Here is a 9,099-nt window from a genome sequence, read left to right on the forward strand (position 1 = left end):
CCTTCCTTAAAGGCCTCCATTAAGCTTGTCCTGTGGATCTTGTAGGGAGGGACTATAGCTACTAGGAGATCGATGTCAGCTACTCCTACCCGTACTCCATCCATTGTTGAGGTGCTGCTACGGAGTTATTAGAGCTGCCCGTGACGGGGCCCGCCTCCGTGTCGCCGCCTGCACCGTGCACCGTCGCGTGGCGCCGTGCGACGGGGAGTTACGCCGTTGCTCCGCTCGTATCTGCGGTTCTAGCCATGCAAATCATGTCCCCTCACCGCCTCACGGTCTCACCGCGCACGGGGCACTGACACGAGCTTGCACGCAGATCCAGTTAAGCATCCGTCTCAGCCCTCTTCTTGCTGCGTGAATGTTATGAAGAGTACGTACTGCATGCATGCGGCGTACGTGCTTAAATTTGCAGTGGATCGCCATGAAAGCGTGTATTTACATGCAGCGAGTTTTGTAGTGCTAGTAATATCGATGTACTGTATCTGCATCAGGAGGTACTAATCATCTCACGAAGTTGCACTGATTGCACTCCTGGAATCGAAGCTGGGGGAAGCTTAGCTTTCTCCGGCAAAGCTCTGTCTAGTGAATACTGACACTGTCCTGTGTGTGACACATGCACGCACGCTACCAAAAGAGCAGCCTACAAATTAGAGCCGTGTGCAGAAGCAGCTAGTTAGTTAGCCTGGCAAGTGTAATCAATTCTGGCCGGAGCAGGCCGTCTCTGTACAGAACAAAGGCGCATGCATGTGGCAGCCAGTGACAGCATAATTAGATAGCCACTAACTATGTAATACTAAAAGCGTAAGGAATAATCCTAGGTTCCTAAGTAGTAGCATGACAATTAACAGACATCAGAACCATCACTGTCAGAACGAAAATAACCAGCGAAACATGTCTGAATTAGCTTCCCCTCTCTTTCTCCCTCGTCAGGAGACAAACACCGGAGACATGGCGCGTGCGATTGCTTGAATGGCGTCGCGGCTTTGCTTGTACCACTACAGTCGCAATGGCCGGACGGGTGGACGCAAGTCAACACGGCACCGGCCACGAGATCGGGCCGCCGTGCCGGCCGTCGCGTGCCCCTGCACTGCAATCTGCATCGCCTGAAACGTGCACGTGTCACCTGACACGTAGCATGCTGCATGTGCCGCACGGGCACAGCGGAGTACGCTGCCTTGGATCGGCTTGTACGTACATGCGTCATGGGGTGGCAGGCACATATATCATTGCTACATCCACGTAAATATTCTAGGTAAACTTACGTAAAAGCTGGCTTGTCAATAATTCACTGAAAGAAAAAATTGACTGGCCCCACCCACCTGAAAATCAGGGGGGCAGAGAGTATTAGATTTGGAAGTTTACGTAGAGTACGTAGGGAGGTTACGTAGGTCTAGGATTATTGCCCACAGGCCTCAGCAGCGATCCGAGTCGAGGAGAGAAACGTCAAAGCAGCAGCAGATCGGCAGAGTAAGAGCATCTGGTGATATGATTCCGTTCCTTGAAGTTGTTTTTGGGGACAACCCTCCTGAGCCCGGAAGCGCATTGAACTCCCTCCGTCTCCCGACCCCGCTCCCCCGCCCCTAGGGTTCCCCCGCCGTCGCCGCCGGCTCCACCGCGCGGAGCCGCCGCCGCGGCGGCCGGAGCCGCCAGCCCCTTCCCCCTCCCATTCCCCTTCTCCTCCCTCACCCCCCTCCACTCCCCCTACCCCCGCGCCGCCTCCCCGAGCGAGGCGGCCGGCGGCCCTTCCTCCACGCTTCTCCAGCCCTCCCCCGCGTCCCTCCTTCCTCCCGCCGCCATCAGCGTGCGCCGCCTGATGGGGTTATGTACCTAGGGTAGGGTCATGGACCTGATCCAAGTAACTTACCCCAGGACATCCTTAGAAGAGGTCGCCTTCCAGTCGACCAACGAGGATCCACTCGACTGGCCTGAAGGACTCGACCACGAAGACTCACTCGACCACCAGGAGGTCAAGAGGCACTCTACACTGCAACGGCCTGTAATCAAGTAGACTTTATGATAGTAAAGGCACTTTATGTGGGGCGTTACCAGTAACGCCCCAGACTTAACTCACCTTAAACCCTCTCCTGCGTGGGCTGGCTGGGGTCCTGGCGCACTCTATATAAGCCACCCCCCTCCACAGGCAGAAGGGTTCGGCACCTTGTAGCTCATATACACATAATCCACTCGACCGCCTCCGGGCTCCGAGACGTAGGGCTGTTACTTCTTCCGAGAAGGGCCTGAACTCGTACATCCTTTGTGCTTACAACCTCTCCATAGCTAGGACCTTGCCTCTCCGTACCTACCCCCACTCTACTGTCAGGCTTAGAACCACGACAGTTGGCGCCCACCGTGGGGCAGGTGTTTTAGCGATTTTGTGGAGAAGTTGCGATTCTTCCGAGTACTTTCATCATGGTGTCTGCTGGAGTTTTGGTCGAGGGTCAAGAGATCCGTCTCGGCACTCTCACCTTCATCGCCGACGACTCCGCATGGCTCCAGGAGGCTCCACTCGACGTAGATGCGCTCCCCATCCGCGGTGCGACGCATTTTCGCGCATGTGTCCGCGGCGTTCTGCTGCGGCAACCGTCGACCCAGTATCGGTCGGCTCCTCCATCGTCTACCCTCCCGGTCTCCCGCCAGCGCAAGCGCTCAGGCCGGTCGAGGCTTCAGCGATGGGTGAGTCACGCGGTGGCTCGCCAATCGGCCACTACCCAAGTTGCGGCAATCGAGCCCAACGAATCTCTCTACGGCTTGTTCGATCAGTCGACTGGCTCCGTAGAGACTGCATCCGAGTGCGGAAGCAGTGATCCAGCGGCGGAAATCTTGATGGTCGATGGGCCCCACAGCCCTCCTGGCTTCGCCCGTGGTGGTGGAGCAGGTGACGGCGGCGACCCTGCACGAGGCTACGAAGAGTACCAGCCCGAGCCACTCGACTCTCTGCAAAGAGAGGAACTTCGCCGCAGGAACGAGGATCCCCTGCGTATTCCCATCGCAGGAGAAACCCCCGAGGCTCGTGCCTTGGAGGAGGCGCGTCTGGCCAATTTGGCCGAGCGCACTCGACTGGAGAACCTTCAGCGGGCACTCGACGAGCGTGCGCGGCAACGAGTTCCCGACACCAGTCGACGTCAACTCTTCCCGCCGACTCAGGTATATCGAACCCCAATTCAGAATTTAGCAGCTGCGGCCCGTATAGCAGAGTCCATCCAGCCTTCGCAGTCGGAAGCTGGCAGAGGTTTGCTGCAGATCAGGGATCTGCTCCGGGCAGCAGGAGATCAGAATTCAGCCGTGTCTCAGTCGCGCAACAGAATTCACAGTCGATCCGTCACTGTGAATACGGTTCAGTCGGCTCACAGCCCCAGATCGCCTCCGCGGCACGAAGGGCGCGAGAATCGGCGAGATCAATATGGCGACAGATTCGACCGAGATGGTAGGCGTCGAGTGCCCTATTCCCCTCCGAGGGGTGGGTCTTACGCTCCTCGGTAGCCAGATGATAGGCGTCAGTACAGTACAGGGCGTAGGGTTCCAGTTGACCCTAGAGAACCAGGCTTCGACGCGCGGTCCATTATCGTGCAAGGGTTGGTCGACCGGAACAGAGCCCATCGAGGTGCACTCGACAGAGATGTACCCACAAACAGTCGACTGCGTGTTTCTGGTCCTGAATGTTTCAGCAGAGCTATCAGAGCCGCAGTTATTCCTCCCAATTTCAGGTTGGCTACAGGAGTCAGCAAGTTCACTGGTGAGTCTAAGCCTGAAACTTGGCTTGAAGACTACCGAGTGGCAGTTCAGATCGGTGGTGGGAACGACGAGGTGGCCATGAAACACTTGCCTCTCATGCTGGAAGGTTCTGCCAGGGCATGGTTGACTCAATTACCTCCTAGCAGCATTTACACTTGGGAAGATCTGTCCCGAGTGTTCATCAGAACGTTTGAAGGGACTTGCAAGCGACCAGCTGGATTGACAGAGTTGCAAGTCTGCGTGCAGAAAACTAATGAGACTCTCAGAGAGTATATTCAGAGGTGGATCACTTTGCACCACACTGTAGAGAATGTGTCCGATCATCAGGCAGTCTGCGCCTTCAAAGATGGTGTCAAGAACAGAGAACTGAGTTTGAAATTTGGTCGAACCGGTGACATGACCTTGAGTCGGATGATGGAGATTGCTACCAAGTACGCCAACGGCGAAGAAGAAGACCGACTCCGAAGCGGCAAGCACAAGCCGAGTCAGTCGGAAAAAGGAAACACCAGTCGGAAACAGAAGCGGAAGGCTGAACCGGCAGCTCCTGGAGAGGCTCTGGCCGTGACTCAAGGAAAGTTTAAGGGGAAACCAAAAGGATCCTGGAGCCCCAAGAAGGTAAAGGATAAAGAAGGGAACGACGTAATGGATATGCCATGTCACATCCATACGAAGAAAGACGAAGAGGGGAATATCATCTACCCGAAGCACACCACTCGCCAATGTCGACTCCTGATCCAGCAGTTTCAGGGAAAACAGTCTAAGGACAAGGAGAAGGAGTCGGACAAGGCCGAAGACAAGGAGGACAGTGAGGGAGGATATCCGCATATCAACTCCACTCTGATGATCTTTGCAGATGTGGAAAGCAGAAGTCGACTGAAAGTGATTAACCGAGAAGTGAACATGGTTGCCCCCGCAAAAGCAAATTATCTGAAGTGGTCTCAAACACCCATCACATTCGACCAATCTGATCACCCGACTCATATTGCCACCCCTGGGAGGCAAGCTTTGGTGGTCGATCCAGTTGTCGAAGGCACTCGACTGACAAAGGTGCTGATGGATGGTGGAAGTGGGCTGAACTTATTGTATGCAGACACATTGAAAGGTATGGGCATTCCGATGTCCCGACTGAGCACTAGTAACATGAGCTTCCATGGAGTTATACCAGGGAAGAAGGCCGAGTCACTCGGCCAGATAGCTTTGGACGTGGTGTTTGGTGATTCGAAGCATTTTCGCAAAGAAAAGTTGACGTTCGAGGTCGTGGATTTTCAGAGTGCATATCATGCCATTTTGGGGAGACCAGCCTATGCACGGTTCATGGCTCGACCATGTTACGTGTACCTCAAATTGAAGATGCCCGGTCCCAAAGGTGTGATCATTGTCACCGGTGATAGGAAAAAGGCAGAAGAGTGCTTTCAGAAGGGCTCAAAGATTGCCGATTCCCAGGTGACAGCAGTCGAGTTCGAAGAATACAAGCAAAACGCAGATCCGAGTGACTTGCTGCGATCCAAGAAGCCCGCCACAGAGTCTGCATTCCAGTCGTCCGGTGAGACGAAGCCTGTTCACATTCACCCGACCGACCCCGAAGCAGCTCCGACCCGCATCTCCACGACACTCGACCCAAAATAGGAAGAAGCGCTCATCCAGTTCCTCCGTGAGAACTGGGACATTTTTGCATGGAAGCCCGCTGACATGCCAGGTGTTCCCAGGGGGCTGGCTGAGCATCGCTTAAGAGTTGACTCATCTGCCAAACCAGTCAAAGAGCATCTTCGGCGGTCCGCCGTCCAGAAGAGAAAAGCCATTGGTGAAGAAGTGGCTCGACTGTTGGCGGCAGGATTTATCCGAGAGATATACCACTCCGAGTGGCTCGCTAATGTCGTCATGGTTCCTAAGAAGGACAAGTCGCTCCGAATGTGCATTGATTTCAAGCACATCAACCGGGCCTACCCGAAAGATCACTTTCCTCTCCCTCGCATAGATCAAATCGTTGACTCGACCGCGGGATGCGAGAGGTTATCTTTTTTAGATGCTTACTCCGGGTACCACCAGATCCGTCTGTACGGGCCCGATGAGGTAAAAACAGCTTTCATCACTCCATTCGGGTGCTTCTGCTATATCACCATGCCATTCGGCCTCAAGAATGCCGGAGCCACATTTATGCGAATGATTCAGAAGTGTCTACCCACTCAAATCAGTCGGAATGTGGAAGCTTATATGGATGATATTGTTGTCAAGTCACGAAAAGGGTCCGACCTGCTCGCTGACCTCGCCGAAACATTTGCCAACCTCAGAAGGTATGATATCAAGCTCAATCCATCAAAGTGCACATTTGGAGTTCCTGGTGGCAAGTTACTCGGTTTTCTCGTTTCCGAACGGGGAATCGACGCTAACCCAGAGAAAATTGGCACCATTCTCCGAATGAAACGCCCTGTGCGAGTGCACGATGTCCAGAAGCTTACTGGATGCTTGGCCGCATTAAGTCGATTCATCTCACAACTCGGTGAAAAGGCATTGCCTCTTTACCGACTGATGAAGAAGGCAGACAAGTTCGAGTGGACTCCAGAAGCTGATGCAGCGTTTGCCGAGCTAAAAGCTCTGCTCTCCACCCAGCCGGTGCTTGCTGCTCCAATCAGCAAAGAGCCTCTGTTGCTCTACATCGCAGCCACAGGACAAGTCGTCAGTACTGTGCTAACGGTCGAGCGGGAAGAAGAAGGAAAAGCTCTCAAAGTTCAGCGCCCAGTGTATTATTTGTCTGAAGTCTTGACTCCATCCAAGCAGAGATATCCTCATTATCAGAAGCTTGTGTATGGAATATACATGACCACAAAGAAGGTTGCTCATTATTTCTCTGACTATTCCATCACAGTCGTCAGCGACGCTCCACTATCAGAGATTTTGCACAACAGAGATGCAACTGGTCGAGTGGCTAAATGGGCGATTGAACTTCTTCCCCTTGATATCAAGTTTGAGGCAAAGAAAGCCATTAAGTCCCAGGCAATAGCAGATTTCCTCGCCGAGTGGATTGAACAGCAGCAGCCGACTGAAGTTCACTCGGAGCATTGGACCATGTTCTTTGATGGCTCTAAGATGTTGAATGGTTCCGGTGCTGGGGTTGTCCTGGTTTCCCCCAGAGGAGATAAGCTCAGATATGTGCTCCAGATTCACTTTGATTCCTCCAACAACGAGGCAGAATATGAGGCCCTCTTATATGGGTTGCGCATGGCCATTTCACTCGGCGTCCGTCGCCTGATGGTCTATGGCGACTCGGATTTAGTGGTCAATCAGGTGATGAAAGAGTGGGACGTGAGAAGCCCAGCCATGACTGGATACTGCAGTGCAGTGAGGAAGCTGGAAAAGAAGTTCGAGGGGTTGGAGCTCCATCATATACCCCGACTGAAAAATCAAGCAGCTGATGATCTAGCAAAGATAGGTTCCAAGAGAGAAGCCATTCCGAGTGGTGTTTTCTTTGAGCATATACACACTCTGTCAGTCAAAGAAGATCCTTTCACCGAAGAAACTCCACAGCCCAAGAGTGCCACAGATCCGACTGAAGTTGAAGTCCCAGCGGTGGTCGACTTGATCATGGAGGTTTTGGTGGTCATTCCCGACTGGACGATTCCGTATGTCGCATATATCTTGAGGAAAGAGCTTCCGGAGGATGAGGAAGAGGCCCGACAGATCGTCCGTCGATCTAAGGCCTTTACCATAATCAAAGGACAATTATACAGAGAAAGCGCGACTGGAGTCAGTCAGAAGTGCATAACACCAGAAGAAGGTCGACTCATCCTCAAAGATATCCACTCGGGGACCTGTGGTCATCATGCGTCCTCTCGGACCATCATGGCCAAAGCATACCGAGCCGGATTTTACTGGCCAAAGGCGAATGAGATGGCAAAAGAGATAGTGGATAAGTGCGAGGGATGTCAGTTCTACTCGAATATGTCGCACAAGCCTGCGTCAGCTTTGAAGACCATCCCACTCGTCTGGCCTTTTGCAGTCTGGGGGCTGGACATGGTCGGTCCTTTGAGAACAGGACGAAGTGGCTTCACGCATGTACTGGTGGCAGTCGACAAGTTCACCAAGTGGATCGAGGCTAAGCCAATCAAGAGCCTTGACACCGGTACTGCTGTTAGCTTCATCAGGGAACTAATATTCAGATATGGAGTCCCGCATAGCATCATTACGGATAATGGGTCGAACTTCGACTCAGAGGAATTCAGAGCTTTCTGCGACTCCCAGGGCACACGGGTCAACTACGCATCAGTCGCCCATCCGCAGTCGAACGGACAAGCAGAGCGAGCTAATGGACTGATTCTTAAGGGATTGAAGCCTCGACTGATGCGTGATCTCAAACACGCGGCTGGAGCTTGGGTCGACGAACTTCCATCTGTACTCTGGGGACTGCGGACCACACCTAATCGGTCGACCGGAAGAACTCCATTCTTCTTGGTCTATGGAGCTGAAGCAGTCTTGCCGAGTGATCTTCTCCACAATGCTCCTCGAATTGAAATCTACAACGAAGCAGAGGCTGAACAGGCGCGGCAGGACGCAGTCGACCTTTTAGAGGAAGAAAGGGAGATGGCTCTGATCCGGTCGACAATCTACCAACAAGATTTGCGCCGTTTCCACGCCAGAAATGTGAGAGGTCGAGCCTTCCAGGAAGGGGATTTGGTTCTCCGAGTGGATCAGCACAAACCACACAAGCTTGCTCCTTCTTGGGAAGGCCCCTTCATCGTCACCAAAGTCCTCCACAACGGGGCGTACCGTCTTTACAACGTCGAGCATAATATCGACGAGCCCCGAGCTTGGAACGTGGAGCTACTCCGCCCATTCTACACTTAAGTTTTATCACTCGGATGAGTTGCAATAAAGTACTTCTGTAGTTCATGGACCTCAAAATAATAGTGTCATAGTCCCTCCATAATTTTTGTCACTTTTTATTTCAGTGGGTGACTTAGCTGCGAATCCGTTTCGCCTAAGTTTGTAAAAATCCTACTGAGTGGTGAGCCAGACTCCCACTCGGAGGCTTAGCCGCGAATCCGTTTCGCCTAAGTTTATCAAAATCCTACCGAGTGGTAAGCCAGCCTTTCACTCGGGGGCTTAGCTGCAGTCCAAGGACTCGCCTAAGTTGTAAAAATCCTACCGAGTGAAGAGCAACCCTCTCACTCGGAGGCTTAGCTGCAGTCCAAGGACTCGCCTAAGTTATAAAAATCCTACCGAGTGAAGAGCAACCCTCTCACTCGGGGGCTTAGCTGCAGTCCAAGCACTCGCCTAAGTTATAAAAATCCTACCGAGTGAAGAGCAACCCTCTCACTCGGGGGCTTAGCTGCAGTCCAAGCACTCGCCTAAGTTGTACAAATCCTACCGAGT

Source organism: Triticum dicoccoides, chromosome 2B (genome assembly GCF_002162155.2).
Source record: "Triticum dicoccoides isolate Atlit2015 ecotype Zavitan chromosome 2B, WEW_v2.0, whole genome shotgun sequence".
Taxonomy (NCBI): domain Eukaryota; kingdom Viridiplantae; phylum Streptophyta; class Magnoliopsida; order Poales; family Poaceae; genus Triticum; species Triticum dicoccoides.